Source organism: Pempheris klunzingeri, chromosome 2, assembly GCF_042242105.1.
Source record: "Pempheris klunzingeri isolate RE-2024b chromosome 2, fPemKlu1.hap1, whole genome shotgun sequence".
Taxonomy (NCBI): domain Eukaryota; kingdom Metazoa; phylum Chordata; class Actinopteri; order Acropomatiformes; family Pempheridae; genus Pempheris; species Pempheris klunzingeri.
Genome location: NC_092013.1, coordinates 25,944,884 through 25,964,445, shown reverse-complemented (window position 1 = coordinate 25,964,445; position 19,562 = coordinate 25,944,884).

The following is a 19,562-nucleotide window of genomic DNA, read 5'->3' as shown; positions in this document are numbered from 1 at the left end:
GCAACAGCACTATCAGATAAGCATCTAGTGAGGTCATTTTTGTCATATGGCACATAGTCCAGTAACAAGAAATTGTAGTGGAAACCTATACATTATCTATACTTTTATCTATATTGTGTTTTCATATCACTTATGTAATGATGATTTGATACTACTCTGTTAATGGGTTTGTTGTTTTGACTAGCTGCTGTTAGTAAGACACTGTGTGACTTGATACTTGTGTACCTGTGTATTCTGTTTCCTTAAAAGGACACAGAATACAGGCCTCATGAAGTGATGCGTATTGGAATTGTGTGTTGCGAAATCAGAACTTCCCAGAACCAGGAGACTGTCTTTTGTCTTTGTTTTTTGTTTTCAGTAGGGGTAAAGACATGCAGGGACTGGTGAGTCATCAGAGCGTCTTCGGTTGCTCTCTTGGTACACCTCTGGTTACCTGGCACTCCTTCTCTCACTGCCTCTATCATCATACCTGCAGGTAATATGTACTGTGTTCCACCTGTCTATCAAATATGTTCAACCATTGTAATATCATTGAATACATATTAAACATATTGTTGGATTGAATTAATTGGTGTGTCATCATTGTTTGCCACCACAAATTCAAAAGTTATGAGGTAATGGTCCGATAGAATAGAGTTTTGTGGGAAGACTGTTAACTGTTCAATTTCAATACCATTTGCAGGAACAAGGTCAAGGGTGTGGTTAAAGCAGTGAGTGGGTCCATCTACACTCTGGGAGAAGCCAGTTGAGTCCAATAGTGAGATGAAAGCAGTGCTTAGACCATCATTATCATCGTCCACATGAATATTAAACTAACCCACTATAATTACTTTATCTGCACAAAGGACTAAATTTGATAAAATTTCCCTGGGGGGAAGAGGACAGACGGCCAAGAGTCCAGTGCCGAACCGGAGCCCGAACAGGAGACCCCTACAGAAGCCATCCACATTGAGCCTGGGTCTGTTCGAGGTTTCTTCCGGTTAAAGGGGAGTTTTTCCTTGCCACTGTTGCTCAATATAATATAATATCTGATGCTTGCTCATGTGGGAATTCTTGAATCCTTAATTTTGAATTCATGAATCGTTGGGTCTCTCTCTAATAAAAGAGTTTGGTCTAGACCTGCTCTTCATGTAAAGTGCCTTGAGATAACGCTGTTGTGAATTGGCGCTATATAAATAATGATTGATTGATTGATTGATTGATTGATTGATGGTCACTTGGTGCGCCCTGACGCATCGCAGACCTACCCGCACTTTTCCTTGCGGAGGGACAGGTTATATAGAGTGAGTCGTGACACTCAGACAGGATTAATAAACACCCAGTTGTTTGTGCTGAAAAGCCGCCGGGAAACTGTCTTCCAGGCGGCTCATTATAACCCGATGGCTGGTCACATGGGATACGACAAAACACTAGACCGGATAATGGCCCGATTCAATTGGCCTGGCATTCCAGGGGATGCACGTCGCTGGTGCATCCTGCCCTGAATGCCAGTTGGTTAACCAACCGGCCATCCCAAGAGCGCCATTGCGCCCCCTACCACTAATAGAGGTCCCGTTTGAACGCATTGGCATGGACCTCATCAGGCCATTTCACCGGAGTGCACGTGGCTATCGTTTTGTGTTGGTCCTGATGGATTACGCAACGCGATACCCGGAAGCACTTTCTCTGCAAAGAGAAAGTGTGGCGCAGGCACTGTTTCAGATCATCTCCCAAGTGGGGATCCCGAAAGAGATCCTCACTGAAAAGGGCACCTCGTACATGTCATGAACACTGAGAGAGCTGTACGGATTACTGGGCATTAAGTCTGTTCGTACCAGCGTCTACCACCCTCAGACCGACGGGTTGGTAGAGCGGATGAACAAGACCTTAAAGTCCATGATCCGTAAGTTTATTCACGAAGATGAACGCAATTGGGACAAATGGCTAGATCCTCTGTTGTTTGCAGTGCGGGAGGTGCCCCAGGCCTCCACAGGATTTTCTCCCTTTGAACTGCTGTTTGGCAGGAGACCAAGAGGGGTGCTGGACCTAATTAAGGAAAACTGGGAGGATGGTCCAATCCCCAGTAAGAACGAAATTCAATACGTCCTGGACCTGAGAGCAAAACTCCACACTTTGGGAAGGTTGTCACGTGAGAATTTCAGCAGCGCCTGTACAACAGAGGATCGAGGCTGAGACAATTTTCACCGGGAGATTAAGTACTTGTATTGCTCCCATCTTCTAGCTCTAAATTACTCGCCAAGTGGCAAGGACCCTTTGTGGTCACACGGCGTGGATTATGAGGTGGAACGTACTGGCAGGGGAGGAGCCACACAGATCTACCATCTCAACCTCCTCAAAATATGGAGAGAGGCGGAGCCTGTTTCTCTGGTGACGGCAATCACAGAGAGAGATGAGTACCAAATTCCACCAAATCCGCTCCTCTCCATTGTGATGACCATCTTTCGCCGTCCCAGAGAGCAGATGTAGCCCAGTTGCAACAGCGTTTTGCTGATGTGTTCTCCTCCCTGCCAGGATGTTCCGACCTCATACAGCACCACATTGAGTCTCACCCAGGGGTGACAGTGCGTTCACGGCCCTATTGTTTACCTGAACACAAGAGAAAAGTGGTTCAGAAAGAGCTGGCGGCCATGTTAGAGATGGGGGTAATAGAAGAGTCCCACAGTGCCTGGTGTAGCCCCATCGTTCTTGTGGTCAAGAAAGATGGGTCTATCCGGTTCTGTGTGGACTATCGCAAGGTGAATGATGAGTCATGGTTCAACGCCTACCCGATACCCCGGGTCGACAAGCTTCTGGACCGGCTGGGCACTGCACAATTTTTCACCACGCTGGATTTGACCAAGGGCTGCTGGCAGATTGTCTCCGGAGTCTTGGGAAAAAACGGCCTTCTCCACTCCGTACGGTTTCTACCAATTTGTCCCACTTCCGTTCCGGTTGTTCGGGGCCCCAGCCACCTTCCAACCCCTCATGGACCGGGTGCTGCGTCCGCACGCTGCATATGCTGCCGCCTACTTGGATCACTTCATCATCCACAGCAACACCTGGGCGGAGCATGTGCAGCGGGTGGCCGCAGTGCTGGAGTCCCTGAGGCAGGCGGGGCTCACGGCCAACCTGAAGAAGTGTGCGGTTGGATGGAGGGAGGTACGGTATCTGGGGTACCACTTGGGTGGTGGGCAGGTGCGGCCACAGGTAGACAAGACCGCAGCAATTGCGGCCTGTCTGCGGCCCAAGTTCAAAAAAAGAGGTCAGGCGGTTCTTGGGACTGGCAGGGTATTACCGTTGGTTCATACCGAACTTCGCGGACCTCACCAGTCCCCTGACCGATCTGACCCGAAAAGGTGCCTCAGAGCTGGTCCAGTGGATGGAGAGGTGCCAGCGGGCGTTTGAGAGGGTGAAACAGGCTCTCTGTGGGGGGCCACTTCTGCACACACCTAACTTCTCTCTCCCCTTTGTGTTGCAGACTGATGCCTTGGACAGAGGGCTGGGCAGGAAACTCTCTGAGAGAGAGCAGGTACAGTTCGGTGGAAAAAGAGTGCCTCGCCATCCAGTGGGCCGTCGGCGCCCTGCGTTACTACCTCCTGGGACGCCCATTCTCCCTCTGTTCGGACCATGCCCCACTCCAATGGCTCCACTGCATGAAGGATACCAACGCCCGGATCACCCCGTAGCTCTACAGCCTTTTAAATTCACGGTGATCCATAGACCAGGGGCACAGATGGCTGTGGCCAACTTCCTCTCCCACCCCTCGGGGGTGGGGGGGAGTGGGTTAGGCCGGACGGTCCCCGGCCTAAGTCGGGCAGTGGAGGTATGTGGAGGGGGTTGCTGGTTTTGAGCTCAGCTGCAATGGGGAGAGTTGCAGGACTGGCCCAGAAGATGGCGCGGGAGAGAGGTAATCAGCACCATCACACCTGGAAACACTTGTAGTAAATTGCCTCTCTCCCTATATAGTAGGAGTGACATGAACCGGACAGACAAGACTGAGGAACCCACACGCTTGACTCAATAAAGTCACAAAGAAACTTTAATCAAAAGGCCAGGCAAAACAGGAACCAAGACAAAAACCCTAAAACTAACAAAAGGCGACTCCGTGAAAAAACACAGGAGTGATCTAACAAAACAAAATCAAAACGTAACAGAAAACCTCAGGCCAGAAAGGGCACTCAAAACACAATACAAAGTAGCAACTAAAAATGACAAGGTAGACTAATATCAAAGTAAACAACAAAAGGAGCAAGACAAGGCTTGAAACAAAGTACTCAACTGAAAATAACCAAACCTCCAAAACGGTACTCCGAACATCAAATACAAGAACCAGAATTCACAGGAAGGCACGACAATGGACATGACGAACTGGCACAGGACAGAGGGAGACGCAGACAATCAGACGACAGGAAGTAAATGTAACTGAAACAAGGAAACACATGATACTACAAAATAAAACCGGAAATGACAAGACAACATGAGACGAGACAAAAACGGAACTTGACAAAATACTGGATCATGACAAGGAGCACGCCGGGGCCTGGGGGGAAAAAGGACAGACAGTCAAGAGTCCCGAGCCGAACCGGAGCCCGAACAGGAGAGCGCTCGTGTCTGTGCCAGCAGAAACGGCAGGACCGCCAGAATTAAAGGAAAACACTTGTGTTGGTTCAAAATAAAGAAAGATTTACGTTGGAACCGTGGTTGGGTGATCAATCATTGCTGGGCGAACCTGCGGAGACGTGGTCTCATGCGACACTGACTTTAGTGTTTTCCGGGTTGGAAAAGAGAAACTAAGAACAACGCTTTCAAATTAATTATAGTTGAGTTTAGGTCTGAGCTTGATTAATAAGCTAGAGTTGTAAATGGCTGCAACTCCACCTCCTCATCCAAAGTCTCGAGGAATATGAGTATTAGTATGACTGGGGGAGTGGCTTCATTAAGGCTAACATACTCTTCATGGCGCAGCCAGATTTCAGTCAGACAGAATAAATCAATATGATGGTCTGATATCAGATCATTTACTAAAACAGCTTTGGATGGCAGAGATCTGATGTTTAAAAGTCCACATTTAACTCTCCTGTCCTGTTTGACTTTGCCAGTGGTGGTATAAACTTTGATTAGATTTTTCTGCAGAACTATTATGTTAGACTTTATAGATCTAAATGATTTGAATGGACACAGTCTCTATGGGATGTTGGGTGGGTGACTAACTTCTAATGGAGGAGCAGAGAAGCGTGTAAGACTGCAGCTCTGCCTCCTGGTCTCAACTGGTCAAGTTTTTGGACTTATAAACTTATAAACAGATTTGTAGATAACAGAGCAGCTCCTCGACCAGGTCTTACCCAGAAACTGCCAATTATCTATGAAGCCCAAATGCTCTTACTGGTACCTGCTCTGGTCTTACCTCACGTGGCACGTATAAGTGATTAAAAGGCTGTAAACAGTATTCTACAGTACAGTATTCTACAGTATTCTGTTTTAGTTTCATGACAACTAAAGAGTAAATGTCCCCGCATCTAAGTGTGTTCCTTTAAATCAGGGGAGAAGAAAACATTTGAAACCAGCTAGATATCGTGAGGGAAAAGTTCAAAATCATGTTTACAATTGTGAGTTTTTATTGATGTCCCATATACTGCATAAAAAAAGTTTTCCAGGAGATTAAATTCTACCTCAGGGCTCTTTAAACTCACTACATAGTTTAACATTTTGTATTCAAGCTGAGATTTTGTGAAAAAAAAAAAAAGTGAGCACTGGCTCAATTGTCCTGATTTAAGATCCATACTTGCTTTCAGCTAATCTCTAAACTGTAGCCTAAATTAAGTCAACTTTCCCAGCCAGTGCAGGTGTTTTGTATCCCACGTAGAGCTTCAGCAGGATGACCAAAACTGAGAGGAAATCAAGTTTGAAATGGAGAAACTTTATGTAGAGATTTGGGTAGACCAGATAACTATGCCAAAACAAGAGAGACTGAACAGTTTCTACCTGCTACAAAAGAAACAGATTTGGTCCAGAAATAATACTTTGTGATGTCTGACTTTGAAAAATAACTGTCACAAACAGAGTGAGCTCTCATTGCCCCTCACAGCTCTGTAAATTATTCTCTGGGCTTTTCTTCATTCACTTGAGCTTGGCTCATTTCCTCTCAGAACAATAAAACTGTATTGATGGCCAACTGAAGGGGAGTCAACAGCAAGGTTATTGCATCTTTTTTGCTGCTTGCTAACCAGTGAGTAAGGCTTTACGTGTGTGTGCTGACAGGATGTGCTTACTTTATCTTACTCTGTGCCCCAAGTGCACATTATATATACAATACTAATTTCTTCTACTTTTACATTTTTCTTCCAGTCTGGAATGCCCAATTCCCTTTGCTCTGCACTGCACTCTACTACTGGGGAGGGGTCAATAAACTTGTAATAACTTGTTATAACATTACAATGTAGTCATTTTGGGGCTTAATGAAAATGGTCAATAAAATGTTACCATAAACAAATTTTAATTACACAAGTTCTAAAAAAGAAAAAAAAAAAGAATATTACTTTATGTTTAAGTTTAAGTGCTTAAAAGATGGTAACTTAAAAGATGTAGATAAACTAGAACTAAAATTGAGAAATAACTTTAGAATAAGAAATCAACATTAAGAGGACAAAGTAAGTGGAAAATTCTTTTCATGAAATGGAGCCATTTTAACTGATTGTCATGTCTCGCCGCATCTGTTAAGTTGTCTGTGTTCACTTGTGCTTAGTCTTGTCTCTCACGTCCTGTTTTATTTTGAAACCCTAATCTCTCCTCTCGTTTCAGGCTGTTTGACTTCCTGCCCTTGTGTGTTTCCCGCCAGTGTGATTGTCTGCCCCGCCCCGATTGTTTCCACCTGTTCCCCATTACCTCATGTATAAATAGTCTACGTCTCCCTTTGTCTTGTGCCAGATCGTCTTGTCACGTCTCAGTGTTCAGAGATCCAGTCACCAGGTCAAGTCTTTGTTTTCCATGCTTCATGCTGCTTGTATTATTTGTTTGTTCCAAGTAAAGATTGTTACCTGTTCGAAAACCACTTGTGTTGTGCTTTTGAGTCCACCGGTTACTGAGTCTAATCATAATAGCACGATCTGGCCAGAAATGGTCTCAGCTGATGCTGGCGCTTTTCGGACAGCTCTGACCTCTCAGGGCTCCAAGCTTCACCAGCATGAGGAGCAGCTGAAGACCATCCACCGTGGGGTGAGGGACCTAGCCGACCGCCAGGGGGAGTTCCAGACGTCGGTAACGACACAGGTTAACCACCTGGCTGAGCAGCTCCACCAGGTTCTCGCCCGGCTGGGGGCTGCTCCACCTACCCCTGCGGAGCCGGCCATCACAGCTCCACCACCTGCCACACCTCCGGTTTCAGCGCCTTCCATGCCCTGACCACGCCTCGCCTCACCTGAAAGGTTTTCGGGTGACTCCGGTGACTGTAGGACATTCATTGTACAATGTGACTCAACCCAGCCTTGTACACCTCAGGTCAGGCCAAAGTGGCGTTCATGGTCTCACATCTGGCAGGGAGGGCTGCAGCGTGGGCCACAGCGGAGTGGTCCCGGCAGGCCCCCTTCTGTCAGGATGTTAAACTTTTTCAGGACGCACTAAGTCGTATATTCGACCACACATCTCCAGCCAGGGAGGCGTCTAGAGCGCTTCTCCAGCTTCGTCAGGAAGCTGACTCAGTGGTGGATTATGCCATTAAGTTCTGGACCTTGGCAGCAGATAGTGGCTGGAATGGACCAGCGCTGGTGGATGCCTTTTATTCAGGACTCTCAGAGCCAATAAAGGACCAGCTGGCTCCACTCGAGCTCCCCACTGATCTTGAGGACCTCATAGACACGGCTTCTCGGGTGGACAACCGCTTAAGGGACAGGGCGAGAGAGCGACGCCGGTTTGCCAGCCGACCTATCAACTACCCGGGGCTCTTTTTTAAGCCACGTGAGTCCCAAAGGACGGCACAGGAGCCATCACAGGGTCCCCAGAGGATGGAACCACCCGCAGGAGAGGAACCTATGCAGCTTGGATGAACCAAGCTCAGCCCCAGGGAAAGACAACGTCGACAGGCGGAGGGGGCCTGTTTTTATTGTGGGCAGCAGGGCCACCTTCTAACGGCCTGTCCAGCAAAAGACAGGGCTCATCAGGCATGAGGAGGGCACTGGTGAGCCATATCTTTAAGGATTATCCTCCTCACAGGTTGACCAAAGTAACTCTGGGCTTTGGTAAGAAGCTCAGGGAGCAGGAAGCCCTCATTGACTCTGGAGCGGACGAGAGCCTTATGGGCTGGACGCTGGCTAAAGAGCTCCAGATTCAGACTATTCCCCTGGCCCAGCCCGTCAATGCCAGCGCTCTTGATGGGCGGTTGCTTTGTCGGGTCACTCACCGGACGGCGCCTGTTCGGGTGACTGTGGGTCCAGATCATACTGAGCTTATGTCTTTTCACCTGTTTGACTCAGCACAGCATGTGGCTCCAGAGACATAATCCCAACATTGATTGGAAGTCAGGTCAGATCAAGAATTGGGGGGGAGGGATGAAATATGTGCCACTCTGAAACTATGTTTCTTTGACCAGGAACCTACGGTCCCAGGTGGATACGGACTCTTCAGAATACCCCGAACTTTCTAGGGTTCCGGAGTGTTACTGGGACCTGAAAGAGGTCTTTAGCAAGACACGGGCCACATCCCTGCCTCCTCACAGACCTTTTGACTGCCCCATAGACCTGATCCCCGGGGCACCCATTCCCAAGGGGCATTTGTACTCTATTTCGGGCCCAGAGAGGAAGGCCATGGAGGAGTGCATAGCCTCATCGCTGAAGGCGGGTATAATCCGCCCTTCCTCCTCACCTGCCGGAGCAGGGTTCTTCTTTGTAGGAAAGAAGGACGGCACTCTCAGACCATGCATAGACTATAGCCCGCTCAATGACATAACTGTGAAGAACCGGTACCCCCTCCCACTAATTTCATCCGCTTTTGAGTTGTTCCAACAGGCCACAGTATTCACGAAACTAGACCTCCGCAATGCCTATCATTTGATACGAATGGAAGACGGGGTTTAACTCTCCTAATGGGCACTACGAATATTTAGTTATGCCATTTGGACTCACAAACGCTCCTGCCGTGTTCCAGGCATTTGTTAATGAAGTTCTGCGGGAATTCCTGAATGATTTTGTTTGTGTATTTGGACGACATTTTGATTTTTTTTTTTTTTCTCCTGATTTAGGATCACACCAAGGCCACGTCCGTAAAGTGCTGTCTCGCCTGTTGGAGCACAAGCTTTTTGTGAAGGCAGAGAAATGCGAGTTCCACGTCCCCACTGTCTCCTTCTTGGGGTTCATTATCTCAGCTAACCAAATCTGCATGGACCCCGACAAGGTAAGTGCTGTTGCCAATTGGCCCACTCCAGTCAATCGTAAGAAGGTGCAGCAGTTTCTGGGATTCGCAAATTTCTACAGGAAATTCATTAGGAATTTTAGTTCGGTTGCCGCCCCTTTGCATGCTCTCACATCACCCAAGCAGCTGTTCCAGTGGAACCCGCAGGCTGAGGCGGCCTTCAACCGGCTGAAGCAGGCCTTCACCACAGCCCTGATCCTCACTGTTCCGGACCCTCAACGCCAGTTCGTGGTGGAGGTTGATGCCTCTAACAAAGGATTGGGGGCGGTTCTCTCGCAGAGGTCTGCGACGGACAGTCGATTTCACCCCTGTGCCTACCTGTCGAGCAAACTAACACCAGCGGAGAGGAATTATGACGTGGTCAACCGGAAACTTCTGGCCGTGAAGACGGCTTTGGAGGAATGGAGACATTGGCTGGAGGGGGCCCAACAGCCCTTTTTGGTATGGACGGACCATAAAAACCTGGAATACATCAAGAGAGCCAGAGACTGAATTCACGTCAAGCCAGGTGGGCCCTGTTTTTTAGTAGATTTCAGTTTACTTTATCTTACAGACCTGGTTCTCAGAACACTAAGCCAGACGTCCTGTCGTCTACATGATCCTGAACCCAATGCCAGAGACCCCAAACCCATCCTACCACCCAACTGTGTGGTAGGAGCGGTGTCCTGGCAGATAGAAACTGATGTGCAGCAGGCTAATGGTAACAGCCCAGTGCCAAGCGGATGTCCTGCTAATAGGTTGTTCGTTCCTGTGCAGATGCGTCCGCAGGTCATACACTGGGCTCATACAGCGCTGCTAACATGCCACCCAGGAACCAAATGCACCATCTATGTGATTAGGCAGCGTTTTTGGTGGCCTACTCTGGCCAAGGATGTTTTGGAGTACGTTTCTGCTTGTGTTGTGTGTGCCATGAACAAAACCTCTCGCCAGGCACAGATGGGTCTACTTCATCCTCTGGCGGTTCCAGAACGCCCCTGGTCCCACATCTCTGTGGATTTCGTCACCGGCCTTCCTCCTTCACAAGGTAATACAACGGTACTAACTGTAGTTTTCCAAAATGGCCCATTTTATTGCCTTGCCTAAACTACCATCCACCAAGCAGACAGCCAAAGTCATGATGCAACAGGTATTCAGGATACACGGACTTCCCAAGGACATTGTGTCCGATCGAGGGCCACAATTCGTAGCAGGGTTTTGGAGGGAGTTTTGCCAACTCATAGGTGCCACTGTCAGCCTATCCTCCGGTTATCATCCACAATCGACTGGGCAGACCGAAAGACTAAACCAAGAACTAGAGACATGTTTGCATTGTTTAGTCTCACAGAACCAGACCTCTTGGAGTGACCACCTGACTTAGGTGGAATACGCCCACAACACCCTCCCTACTACAGCCACGGGACTATCCCCCTTTCAGTACAGTGAGGGAGAAATTACCGTGCCGTCAGCTCATGCCATGGTGACCCGATGCCGACGGATCTGGGCTGCAGCTCGCCGGGGCCAAATGAAGACCGCGGCAGATCGCCGACGCAGGCCGGCACCTGATTATCAACCAGGACAGAGGGTCTGGCTCGCCACTAAAGACCTACCTCTCCGCGTCCACACCCGGAAGTTGGCACCAAGGTTTGTGGGACCCTTTCCTATACTTAAACGCATTAACCCGGTTTCTGTCCGTCTGAGACTTCCTAGGTCTCAAGGTCCATCCAACATTCCATGTCAGCAAGCTAAAACCAGTTAAAGATAGCCCTTTGGTACCACCCACCAAACCACCTCCACCACCGCGGATCATCGAGGGGGGCCCGGCGTATTCGGTCAAGAAGTTGTTGGCCGTTCGGAGGAGGGGACGGGGACGCCAGTTCCTGGTCGACTGGGAAGGTTACGGTCCTGAGGAACGGTCCTGGATCCCTGCCAGCTTCATCGAGGACTTCTCCAGACGCCATCCTGACACCCCTGGGCCGTCAGGAGCCGGCCCTAGAAGGGGGGGTACTGTCATGTCTCGCCGCATCTGTTAAGTTGTCTGTGTTCACTTGTGCTTAGTCTTGTCTCTCACGTCCTGTTTTATTTTGAAACCCTAATCTCTCCTCTCGTTTCAGGCTGTTTGACTTCCTGCCTTTGTGTGTTTCCCGCCAGTGTGATTGTCTGCCCCGCCCCGATTGTTTCCACCTGTTCCCCATTACCTCATGTATAAATAGTCTGCGTCTCCCTTTGTCTTGTGCCAGATCGTCTTGTCACGTCTCAGTGTTCAGAGATCCAGTCACCAGGTCAAGTCTTTGTTTTCCATGCTTCGTGCTGCTTGTATTATTTGTTTGTTCCAAAGTAAAGATTGTTACCTGTTCGAAAACCACTTGTGTCGTGCTTTTGAGTCCATCGGGTTTCTGAGTCTAATCGTAATACTGATTTCACACTAATGAACCTGTTTCAATAATATTCTCAGAATATATCAACATCTTAAATTAGGATACCTTAATTTGATTTTTGAACATTTATTTGTACAGAAAATGGTTTGAAATAAAATGTCAAAGATTGCACGATGTCTGTCCTAATGTTATAGCACATTCGTTTTGATTTGTGGATCCAGTTTCAATCAATTGACACCATTTCCTGTTCCAGTGAAATCTAGATAGCATTCAGCTTTTATTATAACAACTAAACCGTAACTAACATGATACATAGTGTACATGCACACATAGTATTTTGTACAAACATCAGTTAACAATGACCATTATTATTACCATCCTATCCATCCATCCTCTATACCACTTATCCGTCAGGGTTGCAGGGGAGCTGGAGCCAATCCCAGCTGACTTTGGGCAAGAGGCGGGGTACACACCCACGACTAGTCGCCAAACAATCACAGGGTCAACACACAGAGACAGACACTCACAGCCACTCACACCTACAGGCAATTTAGAGTCACCAATTGACCTAACCTGCTTGTCTTTGGAGTACCCGAAGAAAACCCATGCAAGCACGGGGAGAACACTCTACACAGAAAGACCCCAGGTTCAAATCTGGAACCTTCCTGCTGTGAGGCAACAGTGCTAACCACTGCACCACCATGCTGTCCCATTACATCCTAAATACATTAAAATATTATTTAAGGAAAAAGTGCATTAAACCTTTACAAGGATGTCCCTATCCACACGAGGATGGTTAGGCATATTGATTAAATCTGGCACAGTTCACCTGTTTCACCAAACTGTTTCACCAATGTTTTTTAATGTGGTGTGTTCCATTGCACCATAAATACGGATTGGGTATTGGTATTTCCTCTGTTTTTAAAATAATTTGTTTAAGAGGAAATAGATGCACACAATCCTGTAATTTGTGCTACTTAGATTTACGTGTATAAAACCTTTTTATTAAAAATTAATTCACTGTGACAAACAGGCTACACTTGTGGGATACTCATGGGAAACTCATGGGTTGACATCTTACACTGGTCCTCAGTCTAATTGAACAGGGGACATTGTAACAACTTGGTCGGCATCTCAAACCCATAGACCACCAGGATACCATTACTTGTTCTTACTGGCAAAGGGGAACTTTTCCTTGCTGTTGTCACCTAGTGCTTGCTCATGTAGGGATTCTTGAATCCTTAATTTTTAATTCTTCAAACATTCACTTAATTTAAGAGTTTGATCTTGACCTGCTCTGTATGAAAGGTGTCTTGAGATAACATTTGTTATGAACAGGCAGTACATAAATAAAGATTGATTGATATTCCTATATATAAGAATATTTTCCAAATGTTGGAGTCCTCTTTTAACTAAAAGTAAAGTACATGCTAAATTTGCACCACACAGATTTTACATATGACCACAAATACTGTAATATATTTCATGTCCTCTGTGGCTCTGAAGTCACTTTGTCAACGTAACCTGATAATGTCATTATGCCACCCAACAATTCTAAAACTGTGCACATCCTGTACCAGCTTGAAGACCAGCATTGCACTGAAAACACAGAACTATCAGCAGCTATTATTTTCTGTTTGATTTAACTTTAACAAACCTTTGGTGTGAGTTAGGCATGTTGCAGCTCTGTCCCTAAATACAACAGTATTGTTGATGATATTGGTGACAGTAATGTTGATTTTATTTGTCAGCTAAAACAGAAAATTAGTCTTTAATGTGAAAAATACATGTCATATTAGTATTGTTAATGTAAAATAATCCAGCTCTCTGAAATCTGCTCATCCAGAAACAAACACCTTCACCAGAGCAGCCAGTGTAAGCAGGTCATTAACACAGCAATTAGTACACAACATGTGTGCCATATTTTCCCTAACAGTCTGCTTAATCTTGTTATTAGTCACGTTATTAATGAAGGGGAGCCACCTAATGTGTCTCTGCATGAGTGAGATGCTACAGCAACAGGGTACCTAGACACAAAGGACAGTGGAGCGCACTGAAAGGATCTACTGTCCAGGGGGCTCCAGCTGCTCGTGGCACCGATGAGCAGAAATGAAAATGGTCCAGTACAGTAATTCTAAACAATTTGAAATAATGAACCAATACCTTCAAAACAGTGGAAGTAGTAAATCTTATCTCCGCAACCTCGCTCCCACCTGTTCACCACAGCCTACAACCTCCCCTGACCCTGCTCCTGCTCTTGTTTTCTCTTCTTTGCTCTCTATGTAAAGTGTCCTTGGGTTTCTCGAAAAGCACTATATAAATCAGTTATTATCATTATTATTATTATTATTTTTATCATTATTATTTTATTTTTTATTTTTTTTACCCCCAATTTGTTACGACTGGCTCGTTAGCCGTAACAATGGGGGTGGACACACTCAGGTTTGACAATTATCAACTTTCATTTACGGTATCACTTCTGTAATTTCTTTAACAGTATTAACATCATTACTGTAATTTCATTTACAGTATCATATTATTACTGTATCTTTATTTACAGTTTTATTATGTTTTTAATTACAGTTTAGAGAGACTAACATCTCTGACTCGTTTGAACAAACTATTGCTGTGACTTTGTTTGACTCTTTGTCTATCCGTCTGTTTGACCTTATGCAGACCTTATATGTGAACCAAATAAACATCAAAAACTAAAAGTGTTTTCCTATAGACTTTCTCACCAAACAAATTAGACTTTAGACTTTTCTTTATTTGATCCCCCATAGGGGGAAATTCTCATGTTACAGCAGCAACAATAGAACAGGGAGAGTGAAAAGAAGCAATAGTAAAAGAAAAAATAGCAAAATAAATATAATTAAAGCTGCAAGCAGCATTGAAGGGCCCTCGCAAATGTGCGCGCGTCGGGGCGCTCTCCTGATCTCTCCTGAAGAGGAGAGAAGCTCAGTTCAGCTAAGCTCTGTCTCAGTGTGGTCTGTCCAGAGCAGCCACCTCTTTCATGGTAGCGACACAAGGTCCTCCCTGAAGTAAGCAGATCAGCGCCAGCAGGCACGACCCAGAGTCTGCCAGCTGATAACCAGAACCAACAACAGGAGCACACCAGCAAGTTAGCACAGAGCTGCTAACTAACAGGAACAAAGGAGCGACCGGATTCCTCCAGCCTGCAACCACACAGCAACGGACAAGAACCACACCTTTCCTCCAGCAACAGGATGAGAAAGCAGCATCCTCAAGGACACTTCTTCTACCCCTTTAAGGACTGGTAACAAACTCTAACTGGGCATAATTAGCATAGCATTACTGCATACATGGTTTACCCCTGTTAATGTATTGACTTGCTTTAATGTTCATTGAGTTTGATTATTGTGATGTGTTGTAGATTACTGTGCAGCCATTAAGTTTAGTTGATGTTAGTTTGTTCACACAGACACAGAGTCTACATACAACTAACCACCTTTCCTGAACCTGGCGCCTTTATCTCACACACACAGTCTGCAACAGGCCACTGAGGGACAAAGCTAAGCTAACAGCCAGAGCCGGCTCTAGCCATAATGGTGCCCTAGGCGAGATGCGCACCGATCACTCGCCCCGCGCCCCTTCCATGGTGTAGGACCGGGGGGGGCGTGCGTGCGTCTCAGGAGCGCCGGACGGGGGCGTGCGTGCGTCTCAGGAGCGCCAGACAGGGGGCGCCACTCGAGGATGCAAATTATTACCGGCTTGCAGCAGCGCCCCTCCAGCAGCTGGCGCTCTAGGCGACTGCCTATATGGCCTATGCCTAGAGCCGGCCCTGCTAACAGCACTTAGCTTCCTTTGTCTCCTTTGCCCCACACCCCAGAGGGTCTGGCCATCACCATTTGGTCTCTCTCCCCCACCTTTGTGGAGCCATCTCACATTCCTCAGCCTTATCACACACACACACACACACACTCTTATATGTGTGTCTTTAATACCTACTCTGCTTCAGCTGTACTTACAACCAAAGTACAAGTCCTTCACCTTAATGAATAACAAATGATGTCCCTGAATTTTGCTCTGTTTTAATAAATGTTTTAATACCTGCTGTCTCCTTTAATGCTGTACAAGGGTGAACACTGCCAACCTCTACACTGTCAAGAACTCCAAAAATCCTTCAGCTAGCTATCAATGTGGTAATTTTGGTAGTAATTATTAAATTAATTATAAAACATAATTCCAAATTGATAGTTTAGTATTTTTACGAGACTAAATCAATTAGAACGGCTATCGTTTCCTCGTTTTTCGAGGTGGTGCCCCAATCGAGGTGGACTTTATTCAAAGTTCCATTCATTTTAATAATTAGGGCCCGAGCACCGAGTGGCACACTCATGATAACTATCATTCAGATATGATCATCTACAGCCGAGTTATGATCCATTTCCTGTTTCATGGCGAAGGCTAAAGTTTGAGGCTCCGCCCACGCCATGCTGTTCAATATTCTACTCTGCCTTTGATAACTTTTCATCATTAAGTCTTCCACTACAACATAGTCAAATTTCAGCTTGATCGGATGAACGGTGTCGGACAAGATAGATTTTTCATAACCCCAAAATGGCCAAAAATCATCAAATTTTGACACTTTATGCAAAATACTGGACGCCCTGTTCATTTCCCGGTATGGGTCTTTGAGTGGTGGGAGGGGCTGCTGTTTAGGGGGCGCTATAGAGCCATTTCTGCACGCACATATTTGACACCCATAAAATATCGAATTTTTCGCCACTCCTGAATTGTTTGCACATTTTGGTGAGTTTTCGACTATCCCTTGCGCCCCATTTCCCCTTGCAAAGTGGCTGAAGACAAATAATAATAAGAAGAATATGAGAAAAACCAACAGGAGAATTATTATGAATTTTTTAAATTGTGTCTAAAAAGCGGCTCCAAGCAGGCAAACTACACCAACCTGAAATGTGGTCATTTTAACCTTTTAAATCCTCCAAGATGCTTCTTTGACAATCTTTCTTCTTTCAGTGTAACTGCATGCATGGTAAAAAACAATTTTAGCTCACAAATCACTAGAAATAGCAACATTTATTCTGCACTTATTTCATCTGCCACCACAGGGCAATACTGGCTTTCTAATGGATGTAAACCTCTTTGGAAGGAGTTAAAAATGTGTTTTCAGTGTGTGTTAATCTACTGCAACACTAATAAGGGAACATCTTATAGTATCTGATCTCATGAACACACAGGTTCTTTGAATTCTACATGTTTTGTGTACTGTTGTGCTTTGACAAGTGGTAATGTTCAATTTGGCTATCAGAAATAATTCATACTTATCAACGATAATTAATAATTAAAGCTGCAAGTAGCATTGAAGGGCCCTCGCAAATGTGGCGCGTCTGGGCGTGTGTGCGGCCGCGGACGTGGCCACGCGGTTCGGCCGAGGCTGCGTGAATTTGCGTGACGTCTTCAGGGAAGCCTTCACGGAAGCCAGGCGTACATCACGCCAATCGCTCCAAAGTTTCACATAAATCTGACCATCTTTGTCACGAGAGACTGAGATCCTGTCGTCTGCGGCTGTTGCCGTGACCGCGAGGCAACGAGGGCACGTAGATGTCTGTTAATCCTAAACTCTTATCCAGCATTTGATGTGTGGAAGAATTAGTCAGTCAGTAAGAATGTACACAAAACACGTAGAATTCAAAGAACCTGTGTGTTCATGAGATCAGATACTATAAGATGTTCCCTTATTAGTGTTGCAGTAGAGTAACACACACTGAAAACACATTTTTAACTCCTTCCAAAGAGGTTTACATCCATTAGAAAGCCAGTATTGCCCTGTGGTGGCAGATGAAATAAGTGCAGAATAAATGTTGCTATTTCTAGTGATTTGTGAGCTAAAATTGTTTTTTTACCATGCATGCAGGTCCACTGAAAGAAGAAAGATTGTCAAAGAAGCATCTTAGAGGATTTAAAAGGTTAAAATGACCACATTTCAGGTTGGTGTAGCTTGCCTGCTTGGAGCCTCTTTTTAGACACAATTAAAAAAATTCATAATAATTCTTCTGTTGGTTTTAGGACATGGACCTAAGAGACTTTTTTGTAGGTCTTGGCATTGGCCATATACACAGTGAATTTGAAACATCTAGGTGAAACACTGTGCGGGGTCTGCTTCGTTAAAGTTTTGAAAAAATATTGTAGGTGGCGCCGTTGAGCCATTTTAGCAAATCCAAACCTATAAAGCAGATCAAATTACTCATTTTAGGCCTCTTGATGTGTGTGGCAAGTTTCGTGAGGTTTGAATCATGCCTGGCCGTTTTACAGCAATCACCAGTTTTATGGCGAAGGAGGCGTGGCCACAGGGACAGCATTTCACGAAAGCTCACGAGCTTCACAACACAGCATCACCAAAGTCTTGGGAATGTTTTCACTACATTTGAGATGGTTTGGTGAAGTTTAAACTGTACTTGGACATTGTCCATCAACTTTCCATCAACTTTTTGCTCTGAAAACGAAACGCCACGCCACGGCCACGCCCTTAAGATTCTACACAGTCTTTTGATAACTTTTCATCGTTAATATTATGGTAACACACACATCAAGTTTGAGGGACATCTGATAAACCCCCTTGGAGTATTTAGACCATTTACAAACCCTATTTATGGCCAAAAATCCATTCAATTTTTCACTTTATTAAAAATAACAAATTTCCTGTTGGGTTTACAACGTGGCTCCAAGAGACGTTTTTGTAGCTCTTCTAATTCTCTATATACTCACCAAAGCACATATCTGTAGGTCAAACGTAGCGCGGGGGCTGCTTTGTTGAAATGTTGCAGGGGGCGCCGTTGAGCCGTTTTGCCACACCCAAACTCATAAACCAGATCAGATTATTCATTTTAGGCTTCTTCATGCGTGCGCCAAGTTTGATGACGTTTGAATCACGTTTGACCAGTTTTACAATAAACGTAAGTTTCATGGCGAAGGAGGCGTGGCTACAGGGACAGCGTTTCACGAAAGCTCACGTCCTTCGTACCGTAGCATCATCAAAGTCTTGGGAAGGTTTTCACCCAATTTGAGGTGTCTGTGGTTAACCTGCTGGGAGATAATCATTTGAGAGTAAAACGTTACACTTCCTCCCGCCAATAGGTGGCGCTATGACTATCGTTCAAAATTGTCCTGCACAGCTGTTCAGACCCGGATTGCCATTAAACACAGGAAATTTGGTAAAGATAGGAGCTTGTGTGACCGAGTTATGGGTGATCGAAATTTCATGGCGAAGGGTTGAACTTCGCCGCCACGCCAGACCCCCTCAATATTGACGAAAAGTCACAGATTTTTCTCCACAGCTTCATCTAAGACGTTAGGATGATCTGACAGTATTTTGAAGTAGATCTGCTCATTTGTCTCGTCTGTGGACGCCACGGCGTAAAACATGACGTTTCCTGTTGCCACCAGGAGGCGCTATGAGTGTCGGTGAATATTCTACAGTCCTACAGATGTGTTCAGGGCCGGACTGTCATCAAACGTGATAACTATCATTCAGATATGATCATCTACAGCCGAGTTATGATCCATTTCCTGTTTCATGGCGAAGGCTAAAGTTTGAGGCTCCGCCCACGCCATGCTGTTCAATATTCTACTCTGCCTTTGATAACTTTTCATCATTAAGTCTTCCACTACAACATAGTCAAATTTGAGCTTGATCGGGTGAACGGTGTCGGACAAGATAGATTTTTCATAACCCCCAAAATGGCCAAAAATCATCAAATTTTTACACTTTATGCAAAATACTGGACGCCCTGTTCATTTCCCGGTATGGGTCCTTGAGACTTTTTTGTGCGCCTGGATGTCATACACGTG